General features: G+C 35.7%; 1 long non-coding RNA gene across 50 annotated transcripts; it reads right to left on the bottom strand.

Annotated features, from left to right (window-relative positions):
* Positions 1-5,776: 5,776 nt before the first annotated feature.
* LOC110889141 lies at positions 5,777-13,608 on the bottom strand. 50 transcript variants are annotated; one of them, XR_004889719.1, is made up of 13 exons: positions 13,240-13,492; positions 11,870-13,102; positions 11,721-11,789; positions 11,549-11,614; positions 10,352-11,435; positions 10,019-10,112; positions 9,790-9,849; positions 8,588-8,928; positions 8,424-8,512; positions 8,173-8,310; positions 7,682-7,816; positions 6,362-6,425; positions 5,777-6,182 (listed from the first exon to the last, which is right to left on the bottom strand). It is a non-coding gene; the product is annotated as an uncharacterized LOC110889141 (long non-coding RNA). The 50 variants fall into 50 exon arrangements; XR_004889686.1 differs by having other exon boundaries at positions 6,362-7,816; positions 9,742-9,849; positions 10,019-10,182; positions 10,352-10,871; positions 11,297-11,435; XR_004889701.1 differs by having other exon boundaries at positions 6,362-7,816; positions 9,742-9,849; positions 10,019-10,182; positions 10,352-10,392; positions 11,297-11,435.
* Positions 13,609-17,539: the final 3,931 nt, after the last annotated feature.

Here is a 17,539-nt window from a genome sequence, read left to right as displayed (position 1 = left end):
GTATTTTTAAAATTCTACCGACGAAGGAGGCAATTTCTCAATCATTTGCTGCCACTTGAAAAGTCTCGCTAAGTACCATTCCCTCAGCGTGGATGTCATGAAGTATAATCTGTAACTCTTGGACTTGGTTCATAACAGTCTTGTTATCAACCATTTTGTAGTCCAAGAAATGGGTGACAACAAATTTCTTTGTTCCCGCATCCTTCGTTTTGTACTTTTTATCCAAAGACTCCCATAATTCTTTGGAATTCTTGATATTGTAGTACACATTATACAAGGCATCCGAGAGACCGTTTAGTACATAGCCTCGACATATGAAATCCGAATACTTCCAAGCATCTACCGCGCTCTGAGCTTAAGCGTCGGTCTCCCCTTCCGCGGGTTGGGGAGTAGTTTCAGTCAAGAACCTATCAAGGTTCATGGTGGTCAAATAAAAGAACATCTTCTGTTGCCACCTTTTGAAGTGGAGATCCGAGAACTTCTCGGGTCATTCAACATGATTTGCCACTGTGGGCGCTCCCACAGTATTGACAGGAGTGCCGACAACAACATTCGTGTTGGTATTCTCAGTCGACATTCTGAAAAATTAAAATTCCAAGTTTAGTCAAATTTCTGTTTTAGACAATATAAAACAGAAGTAAGCTCTTAATTTAATTTATCACAAATTTACTGTTCGGCTTCTAAGTCCAACTTTGAAGACCAAAACAGAAAATTTTTATAAGTATTAAACAAACTTAGTGTTTGGCTTCTAAGTCCAACTTTGAAGACCAAAACAGAAAGTTTAGATTTTTAGGACAGAAAAGAAAGTACCAGAACTGTTTTCAACCAAAGTCGCTACTTTGAATATGAAAACGGAAAAAAAATATGTTTTTAAAACACAAACTGTGTGAGTCAAAACTGGTTCGAAATCACAGCAGAATAGTTTATGATTCTACACGAACGGTGTTTTAAACATTTGTTTTAAGATTGTAGGAATCCGTTCATGCAAAATAAATACAAAATTTTATTAACTTGAATTACTGAACAAGAACAAAATGATACTGAAAAATAAAATACAATTACAACAGAAAATTGGAAAAATTAAGAACAGAATTATAAACTGGAAGACTGTTCTTGGCAGAGGATCATGTTAGACACGGGTCCCTTAAAACAAATTTCGAGTCTCCCAGGAGAACTCGTTTGTTTCTAGGATACAATAGCCTAAGCAGTTGCACTGCTGGTCTTGACTCTAACCCGAAGGTGTACCTGGCTGCTTGAAGATGAAGAGAAATATTCAGTGAGAAGATTGTATCAGCTGTGTGTGTTTCGGTGTGTCTGGTTCTGCAGCAGGGTCCTCTTATTTATACTGCAGGTTCTTAGTCGAAACTGAAAAAGAATTAAATTGCATTAAACATCTTCAGTGCACTTTAATTCGTCATTTAATTCTCAGTCAAAACCGTTGACTCGTCAGTTTCAAATGCTGAAATGTAACTACACTGTTATTAATTGCTGGAAGCATCTGTGCGCGCGCGTGCGCAAGACAGACTGGCGCGCGTGCGCCATTTTGGCTCACTTTCATGCGCTACTCATGTGCGCGCGTGCGCCACTTTGGCTCAATTCCATGCGCGCATGCGCCACGTCACCTGTGAACCTATACGAACACGCCACACAGTCGCGCCGTATTGGCTCACTTTGGTGCCCCCGCACGTCACATCAGTGCCCATGCGCCAGTGCACGCAGACCAGCTGGCCATGCCCCACGCGCGGACGCGCTCGTCTGCCACATCATGCGCCACTGCGCGCGGACCCAGCTAGGTCATACGCCATGTACTCGTGCGCCTGCATGTCACGTCACTAGCCACCTGGTCCTTGCAGCCCCTGTGCTCCACCACGCGCACGCGGTCAAAAATACAAAGGCGGCTGTGCGAGTGCGAATTAGGGTCCTTCGCGACGATGCGAGCGTGCGCCATCAAAGCGACCATCGCACCCGCCACGCGCGCGCGCGTGTGCGAGTGCGAATTAGGGTCCTTCGCACCCTTCGAGTACACTAGTGAGTGCTCCCATGAAACAATAAGGATGGAGAGTTCCCACTTAAATACCCCTTTAAGTTTCATCTCTCTTCCTATGTGGGACAAAATGTCACGTTCCCAATTTTTCAGCATTCAATGTTTCAACCACCAAATTTTGAGCATCGATATCTTATTCATCTTAGCTCTGTTTTGGACTTGGTTTAGTTCGTTGCGAAGCTCTTCCAACATAGAACACAAACCCACAAATAAATATATAAAACCCACTCAGTTTCTTATATTTATTTCTAGTCCAAAATTAAGAAAAATGCATTTTCCTATATTTGTGAAAAGTGCTATTTTCACAAATTTCCAACAAAAGTTTTATTTAAATTTTTTGAATTGTTTTTTTTTTACATAGTGTTTTGACATTTTACACATGTTTTACATTTAGGCGCAAATTATACATTTACTTTTATTCCTGAGCCTCAAATTACACATAGTGTTTTACATCTAGCGTCAATTTAACATGGTATTTTACAACTTGGTGCCAATTTACACATGAGGTTTTACACTTAAACGTCAATTTATACATAGTGTTTTACATTGTGCAGCCAATTTACACATGGTATTTTATATTTGAGTGACAATTTGCACAAAGTGTTTTACACCCCCGAGTGTTAAACTACACATGGTCTTTTACATTTGAGTGATAAATTATACATGATGGTTTACACCTAGGTGTTTAACTTTTTATTTTAATATAGCAATTATTAATACTACTCAGATTTAAGATTAAAAATTGTTTAATCTTATGGTATAGTATATTTTTAAGAAAATAATAGTAAAGTATAAAAAAAAGTTGTCAACATAAAAAAAATAGGGAACTCTGATAAAAGTCAGCAAAGTATAAAAAAGAAGTTATCAACATGTCATTGGTTCCTTCATAACAATAGGCTAAATTGCTCTTTTTTAGAATAACCCTATCGTATAAAAATAAATGTTTGATTGTAAATAAGTTTAAGAATCTAAATATAGTTTAATTTTCTAAACTTTCATTTCTTCAATAAAAATTTTTGAACAACAATTGTTTACTTCTTAATACCATTTATAGGAATTCAAACTCATATCACTTTTATAAAGAACAAACACCAAGGATCTGTTTGGTATGGGGTAATGTAATAGATGGAGGAATGGAATGAACGAGGTAGTGGAATGGGTAATGGAATGAAATGAATCATTCCATTCCATTTGATGTTTGGTTACTCATATGTGAATATAATGAAGCATTAATTTGTACAATTTGATAAACAAAAAAAAGACGAAGTAACAAAACACAGTTGTATTAAAAACGACCCTAATATAACTGCCTCAATAATATAATAATAAGAGTTAATTGCCCGGATGCTCCCTATGGTTTCATGTTTTTTCACGTTTAGTCCCCAAGTTTTGGAAATAGCATGTATGCTCCCTATGGTTTGTCATTTTGTTACTCGGATGCTCCCTTGACATTTACTCCGGGGACTATCCGAGTAACAAAATAACAAACCATAGGGAGCATACCTGCTATTTTCAAAAAGTGGGGACTAAACGTGAAAAAACGTGAAACCACAGGGACCATCCGTGCAATTAACTCTAATTATATACTAATAGAAAACAAACTGAATGAACAGTAAATTCAATATATATTAATTAAATAAATAGTGATTTCAATTAATTAAAACAAACTAAATCAATAGTGATCTAGGAAATATAAGAATATGGGGTATGGGGCGGGGTTGTGACGTGGGTTGAGTACAAACGCCCAAGTCTCCATCCCGGGTGGGCTTGGGTTTCGGCGTGGCCCCTTGGGCAGGGGTTTCAGCCAGGGCGATGGGCGGGGCTATCAAGATGACATGACGGGATCTCATTGGCCAAGACAAGTAGCCGTTTGGGCTAGCCGTTGGCCAACGGCTATGTGTTAAAAAAAAAGATCTAGGAAATATTATAATATGGGGTATGGGGCGGGGGTTGTGGCGTGGGTTGGGTACAAATGCCCAAGTCACCACCCCGGGTGGGCTTGGGTTTCGGCGTGGCCCCTTGGGCGGGGGTTTCAGCCCGGGCGTTGGGCGGGGCTATCAAGATGACATGGCGGGATCTCATTGGCCAAGACAAGTAGCCGTTTGGGCTAGCCGTTGGCCAACGGCTATGTGTTAAAAAAAAGATCTAAGAAATATTAGAATATGGGGTATGGGACGGGGGTTGTGGCGTGGGTTGGGTACAAACGCCCAAATCACCACCCCGGGTGGGCTTGGGTTTCGGCGTGGCCTCTTGGGCGGGGGTTTCAGCCTGGGCGTTGGGCGGGGCTATCAAAATGACATGGCGGGATCTCATTGGCCAAGACAAGTAGCCATTTGGGCTAGCCGTTGGCCAATGGCTATGTGTTAAAAAAAAAGATCTAGGAAATATTAGAATATGGGGTATGGGGCGGGGGTTGTGGCGTGGGTTGGGTACAAACGCCCAAATCACCACCCCGGGTGGGCTTGGATTTCGGCGTGGCCTCTTGGGCGGGGGTTTCAGCCCGGGCGTTGGGCGGGGCTATCAAGATGACATGGTGGGATCTCATTGGCCAAGACAAGTAGGCGTTTGGGCTAGCCGTTGGCCAACGGCTATGTGTTTAAAAAAAATATCTATTCACTATAAATACTCATACTTCTATTCATTTTTTTACCACAACTACTCCACCTCTTCTATAATGATCTCTATCTTATTTTTAAAAAAAATTCTCATCCAACCACAATACGAAAAAATGAATCCTCATAATCGAGGTTTTGACCCGAACAATCCGTGGGCATTCCAAGAAACACCTAGCCCAGCATCCAATCGTCCAATTGCTCCCTTTTTAATGCACTCCACGATGCCGGATATGACTGGTTACGCATCGTTTATCTCGAATCGTTTGAAGAATGATGTCAGTCAGTTTACTTACTGTGTGTATAAAAGGTAATCTAAACTGTGCAATTACTTGTATTGCTACGTTGTTACAGGATTTTATGAGCTCGGTACCAATCGGTACCGAAAATACCGTTACCGAAATCCCCAAAAGTATGTACCGGTACCGAATATACCTGGTACGGTACGGTTCGGTACCGGTTGGTACTGGTACAACACCGGTATTTGAGGGTAAAAATCGGTGAACACTGGTACCGAAAATACGTTACGTTTTAGTTCGAGGTACTTTTTGTTATTTGACATGTTTTGTCATTCTTATAGAACGATTTGGTTTAGCGCGCCGCAACGCGCGCGCATGGTAAACAACTAGTAATAATAATATATTAATAGTAAAAAAATTAATAATAAAATTTTGATATATAATTTTCCAAATTTTCCGTTCAAAAAAAATGTATTAATAATATAAATATAAATATAAAATATAAATATAGATATAAATATAAATATAAATATAAATATAAATATAATAATTATAATAATAATATATTTATTTCCATTCCTTGAAGGAATGAAAAAAAAAACACCCCTTGGAATGAAAATTGTTATATTTGGAAGGAGTTACATTCCTTTAGAATGGTCACCAAACATGTTTCTTTTCATTCCATCATTCCATCAGAATGATCTATTCCATTCCACCTTTTATTCCTTCATAATAACCGCTACCTAATATCACTAAACCACAAGGTAATAAAAAAAAGGAAGAACAAAATGTTAATATACCTGTAAACTATCATTTCTTCAATAGGTGAGAAAAGGTTAATATATGAATAAACTAGTCTAAGTACCCGTGTATTACACGGATGGCTTTCAAAAAAAAATATATTTCCTTTAACAATGTTGACACAAATATTTTAATTATATAAATGTTAAACTACTAACGCAAATATTAGAGTAGACTAAATAATTGAAATACATGAATGAGAAAAAAAATCACAAATCATTACAGATTTCTTCAACCGACCTGGAATGGCTCTTTTCAACCCGGCCATCTTGCCACCTTCGTGGCTCCGTATTCTATATTCTTCAATCTATATTGAGTCTGGAAATAAAGCTTTTTGGACTAAATGAGCTTACCCACCAACACCTTGGTCGCTGAATCAACGGAGAGGTGCAAAGCTGGCAAATCTTGCCTAATCCGCTCCCCCCAAGTCATTTTCGGCCTACCTCTACTCCTCCTTCCATCAACAGTGAGTGTCGTCTGCCTCCTCTTGAAAAAAAAAAGATATTTTTACCACCTTTTTGCTAATACACGAAGACAAATACATGGTGTATAATGATTTGAATCAAATGTTTATAGCATTATTATAACTTAAAAGAAAATCGTTTACAACAGTGGGTCAACAATTCAAGCACCAAACAAAATAGCCCTAGACTCTAGCGTTTTACCTTTAGAAGAGCCTCCAAGCCAGACTTGAAATCTTCATGATTGACATCTAACAGGACACAATAACTGAAACATCAAAAACAAAGTGATGTTAATAATCAAATGCTACTTCAATCACATGTAACTTTCTTTCCTGGTTGTTCTCAAATAAAATCGACAATAACAACCTGTAAACTGTATTCTTTAAAAAAAAACTTTCAAAGTTTTGCAATAAACACCTAGTTATTTGGGTTGAGAATTAATCTCATAAATACCTATCTAGTTTCGATAGTAAAGATTAAAGCTTAAATCGGGTTAAAGTGGCCAATTCGGCATTTGAGTATAAACACCTAATTATTTTTTCTCTAATGACAATATTTGAAGAGCATGTTTTCATTTAGTGCTATGTGTCCCATACCACCCAGCCGCCAAAGTGGGGAAAATGGGGCATGTTTTCATTTAGTGCTATGTGTCCCATATTGAGTTTACTCCCACGAGATATTTGCTCTAATGACAATATTTGAAGAGCAAAGTTGACAAAAAAATAATTATAGCATTGGTTTTTGTTTATAAGATTTGAAGACATAAAAAGGCAAAAATGGACACTTTGTTGCTGCTTCACTATAGAACATAGCTGCTAAACTTCAACTACTTGACTAAAAAGTATTTGCTGATTTCTTCTTGTTTTAATGGGAAAACGGCTTAGCTTTCTTTGATACAACTGCTTTGGTTTCTGTTGACCAATGACAGTGTGTTGGTATAAGTGAAAGAAAATAATATTTGAAGCTCTATTTTATGTATACATGCAATTTTGTTGGGGTGATATTTAGTTAGTAATAGGTCTAAAAGGTAACTAACTACTCTTTACAACAAATCCATTATTAATACTATTGCAGATCCAATACTTAAGTTTTAACCGGTTTGCTTGACAATCAGATTTACAAACACAACCATTCTACAATCAGTCTGTTGAATCGATCTACACTCGACCCAGTCATAGAAACATAGAAATGCAAGAAAAGTTCATTTAATTTATAACATTTATGTTAACTACCCACTTGAGTTAGTTATCCCAATCAAATACCCGTATCAAATTTGACTTTTTTTGTAGCAAAAGCTTAGTTTCAAGTTGACCAGAAGGCACATTCCTTCAATAATGCAGCAACAAAAAAGCAATCAACTTCATCATATTTTTTGTCTTCAAGGCAAAGTGATGATATTTGACTACCTAACATACTCCACACAAGTAGGCTGGCACTATAACAATTACATGACCAAAAGCAAACCAACAGGTCTGGCTTGAAATGACTAAAATACCCTTACTGTGCAAAAAATGGTCTAACCCGAGTATCATATACCGAGGAAGCTGATTGCACACCAGAAAGATGAAAAGAGAGATGACAGTGTATATGAACTTCTCTCTAAAGGGAACCTTCCTATCCGCACTTTGCATTTCCGGTAAAAAGGAAACAAACGGCCTGACCAGATGATAGATGTAGCAGTCGTAAACCACCGCAACAAACAAAAAAAAAGAAAAAAACGATTATAAGTAATAAGAAAACAATCATTGTTACATAATGTGCCACAATTAGCCATAGTTAAAAAGTTCTACAGGGAAAACATGCAAAATAAACTTATGTATCGCACACAAACGAAAGTACGAAACATCTAGATCCGTGGTTATTTCAAATTGCTATAGATACCTATAGTCCTATAAACTACATCGTCAAATTTACTACCAAAGCAAAAAAAAATCATACAAATTTCCACTTTCCGGAACAAAAATCGGCCAGGAAATCTAGATAGAATATATATATAGGTTCAATAGACTTACGTATCAAGCATAAACGAAAAATCTAGAATCCGTGGTTATCTCATATTGCTTCATGGCATTGCTAGATACCAATAATCATACAAACTACATAGTCAACTTTACTACAAAAGCAAGCAATCCATACAAATTTTCGCCTTCCTGAACCAAAAAAAAATGGTCACGAAATCTGGATAAAATATATATAAGCTCAATAAAACCTCCTTGTACTGCTACCTAAACTGTGCAATAAATTCGAAGGCAAAACTACTTACGTCTTTCACGTGCTTGAGATGAAAATATCTGACTAAGCACCATTTTCCTTCGTTCATCTGCCTCGCTGAGTCGCTGTGTGACTTTTTAACTGGTTCAAATCAGCACATTGCAGGGTTATATCCCTCTTTAATCTTATATAAATATAATAACGTGTATCTCATACCTTCGGTTCAATTTGAGAATATAGTCTTCCTCTTTGTCAGCAGCAAAAAAAAAAAAAAAAAAAAAAAGAAAACGAATTCAACCTCTCAACCCACTGTTCCAGCAAATGCACAAAATCAACTTCATCCTTCGACAACTCACTACCAGTAGCCACCGTGCACTCTACATCGGAGATCCGCAACGTCTTCGCCTGTCGGTTACTGTTGTCATCGTGCGGTTTAGTGAACTTCAACTTTTTTTTGAGTTCTTTGGAAGATTGTTTCCCAATTATTAGAAATATCTCATGTGGTTCTCGAGCTATTGCCAACTTCATTTGCCCAAGCTACAGGATCATCTCGGCCTCTGAACATGAAATAATAAAGATCATATTAGCACACTATTTTCAACTTCTATATTTAATAAAAAGGAGATCGACAGTCTTTTGATCGGTATTAAATAATATTTCATATAGCATAAACTTTTATTTCAAAACTGAAATACTCATGGTATAACAACTTAAAAGAATTAAAAAGCAAAACTTTTGATGGCAAGTAAACACGAAGCATCATATTTCAAGTGACAAAAACTGGCATGGTCTAAATTGGTATCAATTTTATAATAACATGAAAAGTCAAACTTTTGATTATTGAAGATTACAATAACCAACATATTTCAAGTTAGGGCCTAAAGAAATTCAAAATATTTTGATATTTTTATAAGCAGCCATCTTCTATCTCTCAATAGTAAAACTACACCATCCAAAACTTCATATATAATTAACCCAATAGGGAAAAAGTTTACTTGATTATTTTCACCTATTAACTTATGTATAAATATTAGCCATCTTTTGTGTAATTAAAGAACCAGATCAGAATAATTATTATGAAAGACCTGTATGTTGTTTGTGAAGAGGGTTCATGGTCTGCACATATGTACAAACCACTAATATTCCATTGAACACAAAATCACGTGTTACCTAACTCAAATCATTTTCATTATTATGCTCATTATTTACAAATTCCTCTCAACACACAAATAGTAGTAGCTTAACACACTAAAGATCCAACTTCTTCAATAACATTTTTTTATAAATTAAATATTATGTTCAACCTAATTTCATTTTACCCTCTATACAGAGATTCATGAATGACTGGATTAAAAAAAAAAAAGACAAACTTGAAACCTCACGATGTGAGAAGATGAGGAGAGAATATCGTAGACTACCCATTATGAGTTTCTTGACCCGCCTTGCGTGCCTTTCTCTCTCTCTCTCTCTCCTCTAATCTAACCAAAAGAACATCAATAAAATCAAATTAAGATTAACAAAAACATCAAACTGAGGCTAAATTACAAATCCGTTACACCAAAACCATTCCATCAAGCTCAAAATCATATAGAAACCTAGCAATAAAATTAAAATTCAGATAAGTATACTTCAAATCTAGGAACAAACCAAGCGAAAAATCGAAGAAGCAAGAAAGAGCATGTTGCAGAAAGAAAACCTCCGATCACCATAGCCGCCGCAACTCATCGTACGCCTTCAAAAACTAAGCCTCATTAGATATGTACTTGAAGATCATCTAAACACAACCACCCTTTAAACCCCCAATCATCCACCTACGAATCCAGTAAAAAACTTAAAAAAAACTAAATGATAATCATCTAAGTTCTTTATTTTGTAAAAGTGGATAAAGTTTATAGAATTGAGCTGAAAAGTGGGTAAAGTTTATCTAAAATAAACTAAATAAAATAAATCACAAAAAAGCACTATGAAATTGTGGCTTACTATCTCGTTGAACAGTAGTAACTCCAGAGCAAAGAGGAAATCTGAGCAGAGAAAAATACCACATCAGTGAAACAGAAGAAAATTAGGAGGGTGGTTTCCTTCTTCATGGAAGGGTGAGGGGGCATCCTTGTAAAAAAGATTGTTGGTAAAAATAAGAAATTTGATAAATTAGTATAAAATTTGAAGTTAAAAAAATTATTATACTTCAAAGAAAAAACGAACTAAGTATAGTTACAAAAACAACATAATCGAATTATCACAATAATAATCTTTTTTTTTGTAAAAAACGAACCTAAACAGTCATATACATTAAATACACACATTAGGCGCTTTTGAACCATTCGAACCATATGACTCGTTACCCGTTCCCCTTTTAGTTAGTTATTTAAAAATTGACCCATTTGAAATAGAGAAAAAAGAAGAGAAACATCAGCTCTGTAGCAAGCTCCTAGTTGTTCAGGAAATGTTTCAAAGATTGCAGCACGCATAACATTTACTCGAGCTTCCTTCCGATCAATTTCTGGATCAAGCACTCATTATAAGTACACATATATAAGTTCACTAGAGAACTAGAAATGTAAATTCATAAAAACATAATTTCCTCTAAAGTGTCGATACAAAATACAACTGGAATAATTATATCATTCAATACAAAAAAACATGAAGCAGAAGATAGAAGATAAAAGATGATAGTAAACATAATTCTTAAAAACACATTTAATCAACATTAAAATACATAATAACATCGATGAAACTGAAACAAACAGCTATGCAATACCCTATTAATCATGAAGGCTAAACCACATATACTTCCCACGTATAATTTATGCTTGAAGAAAAGGGGAGTGAACTAACTATAAGCTTCCAACACACACTTGTTATACTATAACAATTTTAAAAAGATTTAATGCAAGAGATTTTATCAGATTTTGGTTAAAACCACACCTACAGTGTATTTGAGACCAAATCAACTCATGATCTACAGATCGGCGACTATCGCCGCTAACAAACATCATTAACGGTCTTCCCAATAACCCAAAAACATCGGCGCCATCGACCCACCATTCACCAATGTGCTTGTCAACTTGTGTATGCAAATAGTATGTCATTATTTTTTTAAATTATACAATAACTTTCAAATATTGTTATGTATTATTCCAAAATATTTTTATTAATAATTATATATAATAACTTTACTCCTGATAAACTTGATTTCACCACCTTCCTGAGATCCATTTTCGGTAAACCAAGCTGGAAAGGAATCTGTAACGAAGACATGTTTCTTTTAGTTTAAACTTTGATTTAAAAGCATATATTAAGATGAATAATAAAGTTTGTTTCATCCAATAATATTAAGTTAAGTACCAACCTCTTCGGGAGTGATGGTGTACATCAAATCTTCGATTCTTCGAGCAAATTGAAAAGGATGCTCAAATTGCTACAAAAATTTAAAAACAGTTATACACAGTCCAAGAATTAATGACTACCGATCGAGAAATTCAAATTCGTAATATATACCATTAAATAGAAGCCGTTAACTTAGATAGAATAATCATACTGATATGGCGCGTGCAAGCTTGTTCATATGATTCACTCGCTTGATGATAAAATTTAGCTAAAGTCGGAACGACATTTGCCAAGTAATACAAACTGCATAAAACTGGCACTGATCAGCAACTATTTTTATTTTATTTTTTTCTATTTTTTAGGCTTACAACCTTCTGAATCATTTTATTCAAAAAAGATGGTTTTTGTAATCATCTTTAACGCATCAACTCTTTAGTTAAACTGAATAAAATATGTTTTACGGGTCAATAACTGATCGGCCCATTTTGCCAACTGTAAAAGTAAAATTTTACCTATTCTAGAATGCAGCATAGTTTTCTAGAAGTAAAGAATGTTTTATGGGTCAAACTACTTTGAACCCCAGCTTACAAATAATCAGATCAGCAGGTTTAATAAGCAATCCAAAACCGTACACATGCCAATCAAGATGTGATAAGGCAAAAGAAAGTAGATTCATTATAGTAATCTTGCAATGCTTAGGAACAACAAATAACCTTCAGGAACAACAAACAGTTCCTAACTTAAAACAGAAGGTTATTATGTTGAGATAAGTACATAAGCTAAGTTGACCCATTTCTAGTTTCACCAATTAGAAAAAAACCTAATAACCTATTTACACTTCAGAAAAATGGAAAGCGATAATAACATACCTGAAGCTGTGGACCCGCTTTAGATCTTTAATATATAAGTATACGACATTCGAATTTGGACACATAATACATACTAACAACATTATTAAGCAACTGATGGTATTGATGCTGAAATAAGACCTCCAAAGAATAGACCTGTTGCTACTTTCTGAACTCAAAAAACACAGATTATTAAACGAATATCAGAATATTAAACATCATCAATAGAAACCCTAACTTGTGACAATCATCGAAGCATCAAATCCGAACAACAGCCATAAAACCAACACACCATAATCATAAAAAAACCCTAAAAACGATTGTGTTGTATCGAGTTATGCAAACATTGAAAAGTTATTCAATTCATAAAAAAAAAAAACACAATCCGAAGAAAGGCGTAAACCCAGACGTAAACTTAATCAGACCAAAGAATAAAATTGTCATAAATGTTCAAAACAACACAGTTAGGGATGAAGAAACATACCGAAATTGAAGGGGAAGTGGCAATGATCAAAGTGTGGCGACAATCATTGGAGGATGGAAGACTTAACATTACCTGAATCAAGAGGAAATTGATGTTGATAGGAAATAATATGAAATACAAATACGTCATACGAATCGCGATTTCAGAAAAAAAAATCAGAAATACATGAAAAATTTGCTTTGTGTGTTGAATATCATAGTTTGAAAAACCTTAATCTCTGATGCCGATTTAGGGTTTCGTTTGTGCTCGATTGGAAGGATGTAAAACACGAAATGAACATAAAACATAGTATACATCAACAGACAGATGGAGTGATAGAACATGCAAGATATATGAAATTGAAATTAGGGTTTTAAGGATTGATTGATCAGACGACGTATTGGAGAAGATTTCTAACTGATTGTGAAGTGATTGGAGTTTCCATATTGAAGAACATAAGTGCGCTTTAACAAAATTACCGAGGAATAAGGAAAAAGGATAATGCCGCCCAAATACCCATTTCTCTGGCCAAAGAGAGCAGCCGCCCCAAAGTCAAAAAGTCAACCTTTATTTTGCTTTAGTATAATAGATAGATTTCTTATTTAAAAAGTACACTATTTTTCAGGCCCATTATAAAGGTTTTTTTTTCGAAAAACAATTAGTTTTAACTTGACCTCATTACAGTCCTAATTTGTTTTGACTCGAACTAAATTCATATTTTTTTTAGATTACCCCAGTTTGACTGTTATCCTATCCGTCCATTTTACCTACTTAATTCTCAATATAGGTTTGTTTTAACAAACTTTCTCAATATTTTATAAAGAGTTAATTGCCCAGATGTAGGGATGCAAACGAGCCGAGCTACTCGCGAGCTACTCGAGCTCGGCTCGAACAAAAGCTCGAAGGAGCCGAGCTTAAACGAGCTTTCTGTTTATATATTTTTTATTAATATATTAAACATATATTTAAATTAATATTAATTACTATTTATATAAATATAAAAAAAAACCTAAATTATATGTATAATAATAATTATAATTAATATAAATTAATTAATAAATACTAAACGAGTCGAGCCCGAGCCGAGCTCGAGCTTGAAAAATTACCTTCGAGCCGAGCTCGAGCTTTAGAAATAAAACTCGAATCGAGCCGAGCTCGAGCTCGAGCTTTCATATGTTAAACGAGGCTCGGGCTCAGCTCGGCTCGTTTGCACCCCTACCCAGATGGTCCCTGTGGTTTCACATTTTTTCACGTTTAGTCTCCATCTTTTGGAAATAGCATGTATACTCCCTGTGGTTTGCTCGGTTGTTACTCGGATAGTCCCCTGACTAGATGGTGGTTAATTTTTCCAGTTAAGGAGGCGGTGGATGTTGTGCCAGATTGGGGGTACGGGCTTTGGATTTTTGATCAGAGGTGGAGAAAAAAATGGATGGAGAAGAGAGTGGGTGGGTGGGGAGGGTAATATAGTCATTTCTCATCAACTTAACTGGAAAAATTAACCACCATCTAGTCAGTGGACTATCCGAGTAACAACCGAGCAAACCACATGGAGCATACATGCTATTTCCAAAAGATGGGGACTAAACGTGAAAAAACGTGAAACCACATGGACCATCCGGGCAATTAACTCTTGTATAAAATTAAACTTTCATTTCTTCACATTGAGAAAACTAGATATTAACATACCCATAAATTTCTTACTTTTTGTGCAATTTAGAAAATAGAAAAGAAGACAACTAGGAATGTTGCAAATAAAAAAGCAAGATAAGTCTAAACTGCTGAATGGAAATATGTGGTCAGCAAGCAGAATTAAATACATTATGTGGGCTACAATTTGGGTATTTTATGTCTTCATTCATTGAAACGAGACGATATAGCACTAGTGTCCCTTCTCTTGTGCTTGACCCTTGGATTTATTGGAAATTGGATTTAATCCAGATTCACATGCAATGTCTCCCATTATACATGTCGTACTGAAAACATTCTTTGATTAAGGTTTAACTAAAGTACTAATTACAAGACATGTTTGGGTGAAGACAGCAAGGCAGGCAGGCAGGCGGTTTGATCAAAGTACTTTTTGAACATGCATTTGGGTTTGGATTTTGGTCTTATTATACTCGACTGACATGTTGAAAAGGCTTAGAGATCTAATGACATTCAAAGTTACACATAATAGACAAACTCAAACCATATATTTAAGTCAATTCGTAGTCCTTATTGCTTATTTTAATTGATTAGCATAATTATAAAACTATGTTTTAGTAACTGTCTTAACTTTAAACAAAGTAGTGGCCGTTACTCGAAATAATTCTATACAGTAGTTATGGTTACTTTTTGGAGAATATGGCTCACGAAGAATGATTTGGAGTTCATCTCCAGAAGGATCTTGAGTTCTAAAGATGATAAAAAAAGACTCGTTTTGTGGCTCATGAACAGATCTAAATGTAAATCTCTTACTTGAGTTTATTGCACTTCTAATTTGGTTAACTAAAGTACTAATTACAAGACATGTTTAGGTTTGTTGCATTCCTCTAGCATCTTGTTGGCTCTATTTTTAATAATAGATGTTAAAAAAATGTTTTATTTGATCGATGCAACAGAAATTGTAAAAAAATCATAACTAGCAACATCGGGAATCAATTAAAAGGTTTTCTATGGAATTAAAATATCTTAATTTTTTTTTTTTTATAAAACATCTATTTATTTATTTTTTTTACCAAAAGCACTGTATCATTCCACACGAAAAGGGCAATTACAAAGCAATGGCAGGTAGTCGGGCAACAAGTTGCGCCGCCACCCCCTTTTGAATAGAAAAACCAATTCTACTAAATACAAAGTTTGAGACCTTTAGCGACGAAGAATTACTATTAACGACTTTTTGAACCCGATTCAAAAGTCGCACAGCGTCAGGAGCGAGACCACCAAAGGTATCAAACGCAAACGGGACAAACACATGTTGATTCTCCAGGCAGGCTTTCTCATGTTTTGTCATTTTGCTCGCCTCTGCCTTGAGCACCGCTTGCCCTACGACAAAGCCCTTATCCTTGAGCCCGACAAGGGGGGAGACTCCAGTTATCTTAATATAATTGAAATTTGAAAGATTTGGTTTTGAGTGAAGTGGTGACGGTTGGAATATGATGGTGGGTGATGGTTGGAATGGTGGCGGCGACAATAATGACAATTAACCTTCGTGGAGATGACGATGACAGTGGGGTGAGGTGAAAGAGGCTATAATAAAGGGGCATCTTGAGATATCTCAGACTATGAAAATAAAGACTACAAATGTACTTCATAATATTTTAAAAATATCAAGCCCGAGCCCTCTGATGGGTTGGTAAAATTCTAAGGCTTAACCGGTTTGATTTTGCTAATGAGTAAACTGCAATTTTACCCCCTGAGGTTAGGGGTCATTGGCATGTCTACCCCCCTAAAGAAATAATTGCAATTTTACCCCCCACTGTTTGGGGTTATGTCGCAACCTTACCCCCTGACACCCAATTCTGTCAGTCAACGTTTGTTTTGACTGTTATAATGTGTGAAAAGTCGTTTTTGCCCCTGTCTTATTAAAATTATATAAAAAATCAAGAATCATGTTCATTATCATCATCAGTTCATTCTTCATCATCATCATCAGTTCATTCTGGGTGTTGGAAGCTAGATCCACAAATCACCTACAAAAAATTACTCTCATAATTCATTCGACATCAAATTTACACAAATCATCAAACCCTAAGTGCCCTAACAACAACAACAAATCCAGATCCACAACACAAATCTCAAAATCAACGAAACAAGTTCATCATTATCATCATCAGTGTGACAACCCGTACTCGAGACTTATCTTGTGTAACGTTATATGCTCCTATGAACTATGCTACTTGAACGAATACATGATATGTTATGTGATTACGTGATTATATCGATTGATTGAATGTTACATGTTACGTGATTTAATTGCATATGTTACTACTTGAACCGATTAGTAAAACACTTACAAGAACCCACTCGGTCCATACGGTTGGACTCGAGACCATGAGGCAGCCCATGTGGGGTTTCGGCCCACTTCCCTTCACACGCATATATACACACATCACCTTTAGGGTTCTAGTTTTACAACTTGACAATTTAGAAAAACACACACACAATCCCTTCCTCTCGCAACCGGAACCGAACCGAAGGCAGCCAAGGATTTTCCCCCATCAAAGATCATTGTCCACGGATCAATCCTACTCTTCTTTCAATCGGTTAGTGATTAGTGTTTTCTTGATTGAATGATGTTATGTTATGATTAGGTTGAACCGATTAGAATTGTGGGTGTGAACATAACTTATGATCTAAACTTAGATTCGGATGTATGATATTAGTCAGATAGTGATTGTTGATGCTTGATAAATCGGTTAACATGCTATATGTTTCGGATTGTTTGTATGATGATCTAAGAGTTGGATGAAGTGATCAGACTAAAATAATATAATTGATTGTTATTATGTATGTTATAATCACATTAGGGTTGCATGCTAGTTCCTGAAT

This window comes from Helianthus annuus, chromosome 3 (assembly GCF_002127325.2).
Source record: "Helianthus annuus cultivar XRQ/B chromosome 3, HanXRQr2.0-SUNRISE, whole genome shotgun sequence".
NCBI lineage: Eukaryota > Viridiplantae > Streptophyta > Magnoliopsida > Asterales > Asteraceae > Helianthus > Helianthus annuus.
Note: the sequence above shows the minus strand (reverse complement) of the source record. Positions and strands in the feature narration are given on the sequence as shown.